We start from the raw sequence: 16,268 nt of genomic DNA on the forward strand, positions 1-16,268 counted from the left end.
AGGAGCTTGACAGGCTACAGTCCACAGTTCAGTTCAGTTCAGTCACTCAGTCATGTCCGACAGCGTCACACCAATTCGGACACAGCTGAAACAACTTAGCACACACGCAAGTGTAATAAATACCTGCTTAAAATGCCGTGCAATGCTAATCATCTCCCTGTGAACAATCACCTCTCTAGTAAAATGCATATGGCAGTAAAAAAATGATCTCCTGTGGTACTCAACTATTTTTCACTGTGTTCAGTGCAATACTGTAAATCTTGATTAACACCAGGGGACCCATATGAAGTATCACAGATGATGCTGAAAGTGTTCCCAAGAAACAGAGAAAAGTCCTGACATTACAAGAAAAAGTTGAATTGCTTGACAGGTGCTGTAGATTGGGGTATGCTGCTGCGATTGCCCAATGTTTCAAGATAAATAAATCTAGCATAGGGACCACAGTAGAAAAAGAAAAGGAAATCATGAGGGCATTACTGGAACTCTGCCAACAGGTGGGAAAACTTTGCATTTTTTAAAGAAATACCTTTTTATCTTGTATTGAAAGTGTAGCTTTTCTGTGGGCACAGGATTGCTCTAAGGCATATCTATACACTCTAATATGATTGAAAAAAAAAGCAAAATCATTAAGTGACAACTTAAAGCAAAAGGAAGGTGAAGGATCTGAAGCTAGAGAATTTTAATGCCAGCAAAAAAATGGTTTGATAATTTTTAGAAAGAGATTTGTCCTAACAAATGTCAAGATAACAGGAGAAGCAGCTTCTGCTGACCGAGAGGCAGCAGACAATTTCCCAAAAGCCATTAAGAAAATGAGAAAGGGTATCTTTCTGAACAGGAATAATCTTTCTGAAAGGGTATCCTGCCTGAACAGGTTTTTAATGCAGACAAAAGTGCCTATTCTAGAAAAAAAAAAAAAAGAAAGCCACAAAAGACATTTACTAGTAAGGAAGAGAAGCAAGCGCCAGGCTTTAAAGTAGGAAGGAATAGGCTAACACGTCGTTCTGTGCAAATACAGTCAGGTTTATGATCAGAACAGCCCTTAACAATAAAACTGCTAACCTCTGAGTCTTGAAATGAAAAGATCAGCACCAGTTGCCAGTCTTGATTGTACCACAGGAAGGTCTGGACAATGGAACCCCTTTTCAGGATTGGTCAGTCAGGAACTACCTTGCCAGTTAGTGGCTGCCTTTTAACTTTTGATATTGGACAATGACCCTGGCCCCCCAGAATCCCTTGAGCTCAGCATGGAAGAGGTACAAATGGTCTACTTGCCCCTAAACACAACAGCTCTACTGCTGCCTCCAGATCAGAGGGTCATAATGCAACAGAAGGAAAGCAGTGCCAATACCATGTTGAAACTCCATCCCTCATTCTTGAGCCCTGTATATTCTATTACTTTAGCCCTGCATGTCAAACATTAGAGAATTGTTGTGCGTGCATGCATGCTAAGTCACTTCAGTCATGCCCAACTCTTTGCAACCCTATGGACTCCTATGAAGCCTACCAGGCTCCTCTGTCCATAGGATCCTCCAGGCAGGAATACTGGAGTGGGTTGCCATTTTCCCTCCTTCAGGGCATCTTCCTGACTCAGGGATCGAACCCATGTTTCTTATATCTCCTTCATTGGCAGGTGGGTTCTTTGCCACTAACACCACTTGGGAAACCCCAGAGAAATGTTGCTTCTGCCCAAATAGCTCATTAAATTCTGAGAAGTTCCCATCCTGTTGTCCTTGTTAGTTACATGGTGTAGATAAGCTCAGCCTAGAAACCTTACAAGTAAGTGGAGATAAGAATGGTAAAGTAAAAATAACTGCTAACAACTCATTTTGCAGGAGCCTTGTGATCTAGCCTATATGAGCAAGTAGAACCAACAAATGTTATGCTTCCCTTGGAGAACAAGTGACTCCCAAAACCCTGCAATCTGCCTTTACCCTTTAATCTTGAACCTTCCCATTTCCCCTTTTCCCTTAGCATAAAAGAAGCCTGAATCTACTCCACGTGAAGGTGGCTCTTTAAGACATTGTTCCGCCATCCTCTCAGATTGCTGACTTTTCAAATAGAGTCACTGTGTCTTGCCCCGATACCTTGTCTCTCAACTTATTGGCCTGACATGAAGTGAGCAGTACTAACTTAGACTTGGTAACAATAAGGAACTTTAAGATTTGTTACTCACAGAACACTAGGGAAAGGAGTATTAATGCTATGGAAAAGAATACCAATTAAGAGAACATTATGAAAGTCTGGAAAAATTACACCATTGAATATGCCATCGTTGTAATAGGGAAAGGCTGTGAAAGCCATCCAAACCCAATGCAACAAATTTCTACTGGAGAAAACTATGTCCAGATCCAGAAGGTGTGCCTGACTCCACAGGATTTACTGTGGCGTCAATCAAGAAAATCTTAGAAGTGTGGATATGGCAAAAAAAGAAAAGCAAAGTGGTGGAGTAGAGTGAAGGGTCCCAAGATAAGAATCTTGGAGAAACTCCGAAGCTAACAGACAACACACCAGAGGAATTGAGAGAAGATAACTTAAAGGAGATAAGAGCTTCCAAACCTGTGCCAGATGATGAGGAAGAAGACACAGAAGCAGTGCTGGAAAATAGATAGACATTAGAGAAGCTGAAATTAAAAGACACTCGCTCCTTGAAAGAGAAACTATGACTAACCTAGACAGCATATTAAAAAGCAGAGACATTACTTCACCAACAAGGGTGGTGAAGTAATGTCAAAGCTATGGTTTTTCCGGCAGTCATGTATCAATGTGAGAGTTGGACTATCAAGAAGGCTGAGTGCTGAAGAATTGATGGTTTTGAACTGTGGTGTTGGAGAAGACTCTTGAGAGTCTCTTGGACTGCAAGGAGATCCAACCAGTCCATCCTAAAGGAAATCAGTACTGAATATTTATTGGAAGGACTAATGCTGAAGCCGAAACTCTAATACTTTGGTGACCTGATGTGAAGAACTGACTCATTGGGAAAGACCCTTATGCTGGGAAAGATTGAAGGCAGGAGGAGAAGGGGATGACAGAGGATGAGATGGTTGGATGGCATCACCGACTCGATGGACATGAGTTTGAGTAAACTCTGGAAGTTGGTGATGGACAGGGAAGTCTGGCATGCTGCAGTCCATGGGGTCGCAAAGAGTTGGACGTAACTGAGTGCCCGAACTGAACTGAAATGAGACAATCTGGTGGAAGGTCTCCAGTTATTCAAGATGGCTTCTGACTTATTTCACAACTTGGACCTTTCTATAATACAGCCACTGAAACTAGAGGGAACAGTGGAAGAAAGATTGGAACCATAAAGAAGCTTTCAGAGGAATAAAAAAGCAAAAAAGTCAGACAAATTATGATGTATTTCTGTAACACTACACCGAGTGTGCCTGCCTCCCGTCCTCTTCTTCCTCCTTCCTTTCCACCTTCTACCACCTCTGCCACCTTTGACACAAAAAGACCAATCTTTCCTCTTCCTTCTCCTGAGACTACTCAATGTGAAGATGATAAGGATGAAGACCTTTGCGATAATCTACTTCTACTTAATGGGTAGAGATTGGTGCCCTTAACCTCCACATTGTTTAAGGCTCAATTCTAGTAAATTGTCTTCAAGTTAGATGAAATTCACCTGAAAGCATATCTGGTCCTTATAAATTAAATATGTATCTTTAATCATCAATCATTTCTGTCAATATTTTTTATTGCTGTCATTTGTTTGATTTTTAAATTTTCTTTGCCTTTGTTCTTCCTTGTTCTCTACTTTTCTTGATATACTTTTAAACCTATTACTTTTCTGAGCTTTTCTATTTTGTTCTATTTATGATTTATCCAAAGCTCTGAAACTTAAAAACTTTTTACTATGCAACATTTTTCTTCTGATTAATGAACACTTGTCTGGTATGTTATTTTCTATCTAAACATCATTTGCTTCACCTTCATCTCATTACCTTTAATAACTTTTATGGCATTAGACAGATTTTACCCACTGTTTTAAAAAGATTTGTTCTTATGAAATGCCCATGTATGATGAATAGTAAAGAATAACTTACCCAGCTTAATGGATGAAGGATACCCTCCCCTATTGTAATAATCAAATATGGCCTTTCATCCAGCCATATTTCTCGGTCTCAAAGATAATCTTGGTTCATCAAAGTTTTTTGTCTTGGCTTGGTTCGGTTTTTGCCAATACACTTCTGTTGCCTAATTCTCTATAAACCTTGGTTTTCAAGGTAGAACTCTCACGTTTAGCTATTTTACTTTGCTGCTATAGTACTCTGGATCCCCCACCATTGTGCATTGTTGATTGGGATGTAAATTGATACAGCCACTATGGAAAACATTCTGGAGGTTCTGCAAAAAAATTAAAAATTGAACTACCATGGTATCCAATAATCCTATATATATAATACCTATATATCCAATAATGCTATGCTATGCTATGCTAAGTCGCTTCAGTTGTGTCCGACTCTGTGCGACCCCATAAACGGCAGCCCACCAGGCTCTGTCATCCCTGGGATTTTCCAGGCAAGAATACTGGAGTGGGCTGCCATTTCCTTCTCCCTATATATATAAAAAGTGTATATATATATATATATATATATACACCTTTTTTTAAGGTATATATCCTCCAAAAAAAAAAAAAAACACAAAATCCCAGTCTCAAAGAGATATCTGCATCTCCCTTGTTTGTTGAGCTATTATTCATAATATCTAAAGTAAGGAAGCAACCAAAGTGTTCATAAACAGATGGATAGATAAAGGACAGGTAGATAAAAGGACATATAGAGAAAGAAAATACATGTAATAGGTACATTTCAGCCATTAAAGAAAAGGAAATTCTACCATTTGTGAAAACATGAACCTAGAGGACATTATGCTAGACATAGCAAGACAAATAAATACTGCGAGGTCTTACTTACATGTGGAATATAAAATGGTCAAACTCATAGAATCAGAAAGTAAAACTGTAGTTACCAGGTGCTGGGAGGCAAAAAAAAAAAATGGGAAGATGTTGATCAAAAGGGTATAAATTTTAATTATAAGATGACTATGTTCTGGGGAATCTAATGTATAGATGGTGACTTGCCTGAGTCCAACTCCAGCAACCAGGAATTCAACCTGAAAAGATGAACGGTGTCGGCGATGAGACAGCCTCTCATTTTTCCATGGACTGCCTGTTTATTTCAAGTTTAAAATTCTCTTTTATACTTTTACAAAAACATTAGGCCAGAGGTTTGACATTTTCAGTTCCCCTTCTCCCAGATTATTATCTCCATAAATCATTGTTGCTCTTCAAACAGAGTTCCCGCTTCAGCGATTCTCTCGGAATCAGCCTTATCATCTATTATCTACCTCCTCTAATGTGTCCTAGAGGACACACTAAACTTGTGATTACATTGTAGCTCATGCTACATTTCTCAGTTTACTACTTATCTTCCTAAATCCTGTTTGCTCCTAACACCCTGAGCTCACTATCTCTTAAAAAGGCTTCTAGCTATAGTGTCTCTAAAAATTCCTAACTTCTATAAGCTATAGTAAAATATGCTAACTTTACAACATTCCTTAAATCTTTAACTTCTAACGATTTTAATTATTTCTAAGCCCTAAATTCAGTAAACTCCTTTGCCATAAACATTCTCCTCACAAATAGGCTTCAGATATCAATCCCTCCCATGGCCTCAAGCTATGGCCTATGTGCTCATCCTGGAACACTCTTTTGTAAAAGTCCTTGAACAAATGTCAGTGATTAACTTTATGAATTATTTTCTGAGAAATACTGCAGAAGGTTTTGTGCCTTCTCATGCTCCTCTCAAGAACAATACACACCTTAATATTCCTTTTCAGTCAACTCAGCCAAGGAGAGGAAAAGACAAGTCAGAATTACAAGGCCTAACTCCTTCATCCCAGGATCTGTGCCTGTAGAATGAGGAGAGGGGGCTGGGGGCCGTGCCTCCATTTTGTCAGTAATGCCTAACCCAGCTCCCGACAGTGACTATAGTTAATAATATTGGATTGCCTACTTGAACTTTACTAAGAGATAAGAGAGTAAATCTTAAGTGTTTTCACCAAACACCAAAAAAACAAAGGTAACCATGTGAGGTGATGGATACATTAATTAACTTGATTGTGGTTATCATTTCATTTCACTATATGTGTACATATATATAATCATCATAAATGACAAGGAGATAAAATGCACTAATGTGATGTTCTTAAATAATACTCAAGCTGTTAGAATACTATTTGAACGAAGATTTTATGTCCCCATGGTATATTGTTAATTTCAAATCTTTAAACAAAAAAAAAACAAAGATAATAAGTTATTAATGAAATGAAATAATAAAAATAATCCAATTAATCCAAAAATATATCAAAGAAAAACTGGTAAGAACAGAGAATAAATGGTAAGATGGTAGTTTTAACAGAGTATTTTTAATAAATAAAAATAATTACACAGGCCAATCTTTAAAATAAAAGAAAACCAAAACAAAAATATTTTGTAATAAGATATGAATATCAATGTATAAATGCTTGGAGAGACTACACTAGAAATATATGGTACATGGAACACTTGTTACCGATGTTCATACCTATACTTGAAGTCACTGAAAATGCAGCTGTTACAACTGCAGACTGATGTACAGGTGGTTTGTAACTGTGACTCAAATATTTGAAATGAGGTTGCCATTAGTGACACAGTTTCCTTAACAGTGAATAACTCTTTTCAAAGATAACAATGTTTAGTCTGCCCTTATTGTGTACAATGATTGTATTCCTGAAATTCACTAAAGTTCACTGAATAGTGAACTTCAAACCGGCACAAATTATACTTAGGTTTTTCATATCTTACCAAGTTAGGTTCTTGGTTTTCCAATTTGCTTTTAGGCTACATGAATGTTGGACCATTCAAATCATTTATAGGAGGAAAGGTAATTCTTTGTTCCCTGTAACTCTCTAAAAAATTGAAAGATATCTAACATCCTTGGCTTTCAATCACTAAATAACGGTAGTTTTCTCCTATTATTGGGACAATCTGAAATGCCCTCCACCCTCTCGTACTTCCTAAATATTCTCTAGAGGTGGTGTTTTCCATACTGAGATCACCCTCATGTAGAAAAACAGTGAAGATTGCTGGGAAGCTAAAGACAGTAATGTCTGTAGATCATAGTTAACAAATAACTCTCTAAGAATACATGTGCCTTGTGCTCAGTCATGTTAGACTCTTTTCCCGTGGACTGTAGCCCGCCAGGCTCTTCTGTCTGTGGAATTCTCCAGGCCAGAATACTGGAGTGGGTAGCCTTTCCCTTCTCCAGGGAGTCTTCCCAACCCAGGGATCGAACCCAGGTCTCCTGTGTCCCCTGCACTGCAGGATTCTTTACCTGCTGAGCCATCAGGGGCATACAAATATTCTCCAAAGTGTTGACTGAGTTAACCAGAGTAGAGCTATTAATATAAGGCATATATCATTGCTCCTACAGTCCCTAGGCTGTTGTCTTTGATAAAGTATATGGCTTACCATTTAATTTCTTCCTCCTTAGTTTCCTGCTATCTACATTTTTACAACCTACCCACCCCCCACCAAGTACTTCAAGGTCAACAAACTCTTCCTTTCTAGGGTCTCTTGTAAAAGCAGAAAAGACAGCTTTAGTTTTCCTCTTCAGCAGTCATAGGCCTGCCTCTGAGTCTATAGTTATTACCCCCAAGGTTCAACTCTGAGTCAATGGTTATAATCCCCAGGGTGCAATTCAGGTGATAATGAAACATCATTACAAAAGCAATTTAACTCCCCAGAGCCTCCAACACCTCCACTGAAAAATAGAATTGTGATTTTTCCATTTGCAAAATCAAAGTGTCCACTAAAGTGTTTTTTGAAATGTAACAAAAGATAGCCTTCATTTAAGTGGGTCAGAAAATTGCTAACTTCAAAAAACTTCTAACTGGCTTCTAGAAATCAAGTTTCCAAAACAATAAAACATTGATTTCTAGTCTCAAGCTCCCTGTTAATATAAACTATTTGCACATATAAGATATATTCTACATGTGAAATGCTGCATATATTCTGATATGGTAAATGATATTTACCTTGTGTCTCTTCATTCAAAAGAAATCTTTGCATCCACTGACTCTTGAAAAAGGAAAAACAGGGGGAGATGTGGCAGGAAGAGCCAGGCAGTAATGAGCTTTACCTCAACAGAGAAGCACTGTAATACCACACTTAACCCCTAGATTGGACAATATCCTGGGTGGGATTATTTATACCAGCCTAATGAAAACCTTCAAGACCTTTACAGAACATTTCTGAAATTAACATTATAAAAGAACTTTATTTCAAAAAGGTCATTATAATATTTTTTGTCTGTGGTTGTTGGGTGGTTTAGTTGCTACATCATGTCTGACTCTTGCTACCCCATGACCTGTAGCCCACCAGGCTCCTCTGTCCATGGGATTCTCCAGGCAAGAATCCTGGAGTGGTTGCCATTCCCTTCTCCAGGGGATCTTCCAGACCCAGGGATCGGATCCAGGTCTCCTGCATTACAGGTGAATTCTTTACCAACTGAGCCTCCATTCACTGTATTTTTTTGTCTACTCAATTATAAAACAGATTTTATTCATCTTAATTTAGATAAAATAGTTTCTAACCACAGGTGTGTTTTCTTGTAAGAGCTTCATTACATACTGAAGGTTTTGCAAGTGCCTGGAACTTAAGGCTAACATCCTTGTTTTTGGTATGATACAGATGGCAGCATCACCACATGAATGGTATGATTTGTTTTGAAATGAACCTGTATAATCACTCTACCATATATATATATGGTATGTGTATATATATAATATATATAGATACATATAGTCAACCTGTAACTTTAAGCAATTCTAACTTTATTCAAATAAGCTCAACACTTCTAATACACTTTGTAAATTATAAAAATTCACTAACCTGTAAATCACTTTCCTCTCTGGTATATAATATAATGACCATCTTCATTTTCAATATTTATCAAACTGTTGATTCAGAATCACCAATTCAGATAGCATATGGTTGTCTCAAAAGAACTTATAAAAAACGGTGTTTGCTATACTGAAAACTATATCAAATTAATGTAAGTAAGCAAGTGTTAGTAGCTCAGTTGTGTCCTACTGTTTGTGGTCCTGTGGAATGTAGCCTGCCAAGTTACTCTGTCCATGGTATTCTCCAGGCAAGAATACTGGAGTGGGTTTCCATTCCCTTCTCCAGGGTCTCTTCCAGACACAAGAATTGAACCCGAGTCTCTCACACTGCAGGCAGATAGATTCTTTACCACCTGAGCCACAGGAAAGGGGATCTTCCCAGCCCAGGGATCAAACTCAGTTCTCTGCCATTGCAGGTGGACTTTTTACCAACTGAGCCACCAGGGAAGCCCTCAAATTAATATGTTACATAGTAAAGACTTCCCTGGTGGTCCAGTGGCTAAGATTCTGAACTCCCAGTGCAGGGGGACTGGGTTCCATCCCTGTTCAGGGAACTAGATCCTGGATACTGCAATTAAAGATCCTGCATGCTGCGGCTAAGACCTGCCACCGACAAATAAATAAATATTTATGACCTTCCCTGATAGCTCAGTTGGTAAAGAATCTGCCTGCAATGCAGGAGACCACAGTTTGATTCCTGGGTTAGGAAGATCCGCTAGAGAAGGGATAGGTTACCCACTCCAGTATTCTTGGGCTTCCCTTCCACTCAGCTGGTAAAGAATCCGCCTGCAATATGGGAGACCTAGGTTTCACACCCTGGGTTCAAAATATCCCCTGGAAAAGGGAAAGGCTACCCACTCCATTGTTCTGGCCTGGAGAATTCCATGGACTATACAGTCCATGGGGTTGCAAAAAATCCAATGCAACCGAGCAAATTTCACTCACTAAAGACATATCAGTTAATCTTTAAAAGGTTAACTATGATATACCATGATTGTAGCTCTTGGGTGAAATTGGGCTATGTTAGTTAACATATTTATACCATTTTATGGATTTGAAAAATATTTTACATGCTGTTTTCACCAAGAAGATTAGCTCAAACTTTTGCAAATGGCCAAAGTTATATTAAATACAACTTCATCAAAGACTATTCCATTGATTAATAAAAAATCATGATTATATATTTTTCTTTCAAAGATCTTTGAAGTTTTCATGTATTTCTCCATGAACTCAGCTAACTTTTAACTCATTGCTTCTGAAGTAGCATGTGCCCAAAGTCTGCATATTTTTACATTAGGATGTATGGAAAACAACCTTTGGCAAATAGACTTAAACTGTTTGTTTGTATAAGGACCCTCATTTCCATGGCAAATCATTGGGAGTCATCAAATTTTTAAAGTAACATTCTATGCAAATAGTTTTTAGAATAGTCAACTTGAAATCTAAAGACATTTTCCAATTTATGATTCATTGAGACTTCTATTTACTCTTCCTTTTCCATTTATCAACGTTTTAGCCATCTCCAGCAAAGAAGAAAGCAGCAGAAAACCAGAGTTTCATGTGTGGTTTACAGAAATGATTTAAAAATTTCCTGAAGGGAAGTAAAAATTCCTCATGAAAAGCTCATCTATCATCTGCGCATTTCAATAACCCTGGCCCTTCAGTACCCTGGATACTTCCAATCTGGCTGATGAACTTGATCTCTTAAGCTGTCTCATTACTATTTAACTAGTTTGTCACATTAGAATAATTTATAATGCATTGTATGAAGACTTTTTCTGTTATGTAATGGTTTATAGTCTACTTGAGTGTCAGGGCCTCATTAAAATTGTCATATCTTATGCATCTTAATTATCCTCAGTTTATAGCACAGAACTGCACAGAGTAGGCACTCAGTAGATTATATTGAATAGATTTGTATTATCTGGGTTATTAAGCTGATGTGAAAATAGGCTTATATGAATGCTTATGATAATTTTCAAAAATATATTGGCCTTCAAGTGAAAATATTGAAAAATACAATCTACAAAGCTTTAAAAAAGGATTTACACCACTAAGAGACTGTGATAACACCAGATGGCAGGTTGTCAACAATGGTATTTTGCAACATTCACAGGAGACATGTATCATAGTCTAGTTGAGACAGCTTCATTCTCCAGATAGGATCTTAAATTGTATACCATTAAAGCAACCAGAGAGCTCAGATCCATGAGACCGAAATGAGAACATTCCAATCTGATGACAGCATATACCTTTTACTGATGATTTTGGCTAGAAGAGCATCCCTTTATTTGATTTTTGGCCCTTTCCCTCACACAACTCTGTCAACTAAAAAAGATGTACAACTTGAGAGCTGTGAATTAAGTTTTATTTGGGGCAAAATGAGGACTGTAGCCCAGGAGACAGCACCTCAGATAGCTATGAGAGACTGCTCCAAAGAGACAGAGCTCTTGCTTGTGCTAAGTCACTTCAGTCATGTCCAACTCTGTGCGACCCTATGGACTGTAGCCTGCCAGGCTCCTCTGTCCATGGGATTCTCCAGGCAAGAATACTGGAGTGGGTTCCCATTTCCTCCTCCGGGGAGTCTTCCAACACAGAGATCGAACCTCTGTCTCGTGTCTCTACATTGGCAGGTGGGTTCTTTACCACTAGTGCCACCTGGCAGTGCTCTTGGCAAGTGCCAATTTGTAGTTGCAACTCCAGTATACAAGTATATACAAGTGTGAGTCACAGAATAATAGTGAATGAAAGGGGAAGAATGGGACACACACCCATCACTGTATCATAGCAACTCTGAAATTCCTCTGGGTAGACTTGTGAAGCCTCCACCAAACAATGCAGAAGATCCTTGCTCAAGTCTGATTTTCCATGTTAGGGAGACCTATCTGTTCATTTGAGCTCCAAGGTTTCTGAATTTCTTCTTGTCTACTATTCTCTTTGGCTATATCTGAAGTAGCTGCTTGAAAGTATGTCCTTCTTGAAAACTGACCAGTGTTTGTATCCTGGTTCCTCAAAATTCCTATAGATATTTTGTAAGTAGGTATAAATTATTGAGAATAGAATAATTGTGGCCATAATAAAAATAGAAAAGGCAGTTACATAAGAGATAGCAATAGTTTCCATTCTTATCTTCCTAGGAGCCTGTGGATACTATAATGTACATTTAATTTCTTGTTCCTGCCTGCCCCAAATCTCCTCTATTAGTGTGTGTGTGTGTGTGTGTGTGTGTGTGTGCGAGTGCACATGTGTGTGTTAGCATCAATAAAAAAGCTAAAGCTGAGTCATGAGCATCTCGAAGGACTGTCCATTATATTAGTATCTGCTACCTCACTTGGTATCTCTTCTGGTCTGGGTTTTTCTTCAGATCTATGAGCTATTCAAATATCACTTCAATGATTTTCTTCTTAAGTTAACCAGAGTTTGTTTCTTTTATACATAACTGAAGGACCATAACTCATACACTTAAAGTTCATTTGGGGTTCTACTCTCTGAATTAGCTAGATTCTGAAATTTAGAAGATACACTTTAGAAGTTTTTAAAAAACAATGACTTACATTCCAGAGTAAGGGTTCTTTAGCCTGGGGACTTTGGATGGGCTTTAGGTGACTCCTGAGCCTCTTGCAATTATATGTATTTTCCTTAGATGAAATCTACAATTTCACCAGATTATTAAAGAAGCCTATATCCCATAAAATTCTAACAACTACTGCTCTAGAAATTTATTTGCAGTTTTCAGTTAGCATAAGGGATAGTAAAATAATTAAATATGTTCTTTTAGTGCAAACTATTTTTTCTTTAAAGAATGGCTTTATATCTAGTCAACTTGGAGACATTCATTTGGAAGCAAAGCTATTCAACATTAGAATGCATCTGCACTGCTGCTGCTGCTGCTGCTAAGTTGCTTCAGTCATGTCCCACTCTGTGCGACCCCATAGACAGCAGCCCACCAGGCTCCCCCATCCCTGGGATTCTCCAGGCAAGAATACTGGAGTGGGTTGCCATTTCCTTCTCCAATGCATGAAAATGAAAAATGAAAGTGAAGTCGCTCTGTCGTGTCCGACTCTTAGCGACCCCATGGACTGCAGCTTACCAGGCTCCTCCATCCACGGGATTTTCCAGGCAAGAGTGCACTAGCTATCATGAAAGTTCCTTCTCTGGAGGTTATTATAGTGCAAATTGTTTAGCTTAAATGTATCTTCCTTATAAAGATTTGAGTTGGACATCTTGTGAATTTTTAACCTTTTCCAACCCTAAGTTTTTAAGATTCTGTCTTTAAAAAAAAAAAAAAAGAATGACATCTAATACAAAGTACTATATGATGTCAGAGCTGTTATAAAAGAAGGAAGTAAGAGCAAAGAGATTTAACTGGGAGATGTTCAATTAAGACGTAGTGGTGGAGATTCTTCCTGCAGGAGAATTATCATGTGGGAAGGAAAATAACTGGATTGTGTACAGATTCATTGGCAGGAGCTAATACATCCATCCAAATGTTGCACTTGAAAATGTCAACATGATTTTTTTTCAGCAAACAGATCTCTTTATTTTCATAAAAGCATTAATCAGGTTCAAAAACAATGGCAAGAAAAATAAGAGGGTTTCAATTTGAGAGAAAGAGTGCTGACTCAAATATTCATCTTGGTGGGCTTTGGTGTTATTGCAAATCTGGTGGGATAATTAATTAAAAGGTGTTTCATCTCCAGGCAGCTCTCAGTAGAACTCGGCATCTATCTCAGTGTGCACAGCCATCTCGTTTCACTAGTTAAAGACAGAACACGAAGAAAACTGCATGTGATTTACACTGCCAGGGGAATTTGGAAGATCAGTATACTTATTCAAATTGGAATTCAGCCCAGACTCTATTTTTGTCAAAGGAAAAAGAGAAAAGAATAAACGTTTGAGCATTTTAATAAAGCACAAGAACATTGGTTGATTGGGGATAGGGCACATGTTTTCCAGACTCTGAAATGTCTATTTAATTGTGCATAAAGGTTGAAGTGTTGCTCTTGACACACCAGTATCTTTTTTTATTTAAATAAGCAGCTGCTTATCTATTTGCTTTTTAAAATATCTATTTGATAGACACTGACTTACAGTCTTATCCTTGGTCTTCCCCACGAAGCTGACCTATAAAGTCTGGAAATGATGGCAGAGACAGACAAAGGAGACTTCTGGAGTACTGTAAGAGAGTGAGCTGGTTTGGGATGCCAGGACTGCAGGAAGAGCACAGAAGCAAGGCCATAATTCTTCTCCCCACACAACAAAGAAATCTTCCCTGATGGCTCAGATGGTAAACAATCTGTCTGCAATTCAGGAGACCCGGGTTAGATCCCTTGGTCAGGAAGATTCCCTGGAGAAGGGAATGGCAACCCACTCCAACATTCTTGCCTGCAGAATTCCATGAACTGAGAAATCTGGCAGGCTACAGCCCCTGGAGTCACAAAGCCTTGGACATGACTGAGCAACTAATGCACACACAACAAGGGAAGACCACCTAGACTCATTGTTTTCTGGTCACCAGAGTAGCAAAAGAAGGCAGTCAAATAGGTTGATGTTCTCCCAGTTAGAATGGGAATCTTTCTGACAATATCAGGTAAGCTGACATCACAGGCAAGGATGATCAAATGGTAGCCCCACCACAGATAAGCAACTAGAGAAAGCATTCTGCTTCCTTGCCAGGGCTGCAACTCCCCCTTTTCACTGAATACCAAGGCAGGTCAAGTGATCCATTAGGAGAAACCCAGCTTCAGCTGGTACCAGGTCAAAGAAGCATCATTGTCCCCAGGGACCAAAGATTCTCTAAGGCACAAGCCCTAGGGTAGCTAAAATAATATTGACAAAGGCGAGATTACTCCACTCAATATTAAGACTAACTATCTACCTATTGTAATCAAAACAATATGATATATATAGCATGATAGGCAATAAATCAGTGGAACAGAATAAAGAATCCAGGAAACAGACCCACACAAGTATGCCTACCTAATTTTTGACCAAGATGCAAAACTCCTGCAGTGGAAAGAAGATAGCCTTACAATAAATGTTGCCAGAGCAACTGCATATCCATAGACAAGAAGAAGGAGGAGGAGGAGGAGAAAAAAGAAAAGAGAAAAAGAGAAAAGAATCTCAGCCTAAAACTCTTTCCTCAAACAAAATTTAACTCAAAATGGATCGCACATTTGAACTGGAAACATAAAACTTTTAGAAAAGCATAACATAAAACCCTTGGGATCTTTGGCAAAGAATTCTTAGATTTGTCATCAAAATCACAATCCATTAAAGGGAAAAATTAGTAAATTGGGCCTCATCAAAATTAAAAACTTAAGCATCATATGAAGAGAAGAAAAAGTCAAACCACACACTGGGAGAAAATATATGCAAACCTCATACCTGACAAAGAACTAGTATTTATATGAATAACTCTCAAAACTCAGCAGTAGGAATTAGAAAATGGGCAAATGACATGAGACATCACTGAAGAGAACAGAGACACCAAATAAACACAACAAAAATTGTTCAACATCATTAACCATCAGGGAAATACAAAGTAAAGCCACAATAAGATACCACCGTATAGTTTATTAGAATGCTTAAAATGAAAAATATTGACAACACCAAATGCCAGTGAGGATAAGAAAAAACTAGATCACACATATATTTATATGGTAGTAATATAAAATGGTACAGCCACTTTGGCCAACAATGTGGCGGTTTCTCAAAAAAAAAATGAAATCATTCAAAGCTCAGCTACAGGCTGAATGAGAAAGCGCCTAGAATAACTCCTAATCTGTAAAGATCTAAAACCAAGGAAGGCCGCAGGGAAGGAAACTTGATGTTGCAAACTGATGTGCTTCAATTCCCATGCTTATAATCCAGCAGTTGAACTCTTGGGCATTTATCCCAGGAAATGAAAACTACATTTTACCCAAAAACTTTTACATGAGTGCTCATAGTAGCTTTATACACTAGCCAAAATTTAGAGTCAGCCCAAATGTACTTCAATAGGTAAATTATTAAGCAAATAAATGGTGCTAGTCATATACCATGGTTATACTACTCAGCAATTAAACACACACACACACACACACACACAATGACGCAGATAAATTTCTAGGGAATGACAATCAGTGAAAAAACCAATCCCCCAGTTACGTACATGATTCCCTTTATATACCTTTGTAGAAATGACAACATTTTAGAAGTGGAGGACAAATTCATGGTTGCCAGGATTTGGAGAGAGGATCTTGGTTTCATTTTAAAAGGGCAACACTGGGTACTCTTGTTGTGTGGGAAGTACCCAGCATCTTGGCTATGGTAACGGACCCACA

Source organism: Bos taurus, chromosome 9 (genome assembly GCF_002263795.3).
Source record: "Bos taurus isolate L1 Dominette 01449 registration number 42190680 breed Hereford chromosome 9, ARS-UCD2.0, whole genome shotgun sequence".
Lineage (NCBI taxonomy): Eukaryota > Metazoa > Chordata > Mammalia > Artiodactyla > Bovidae > Bos > Bos taurus.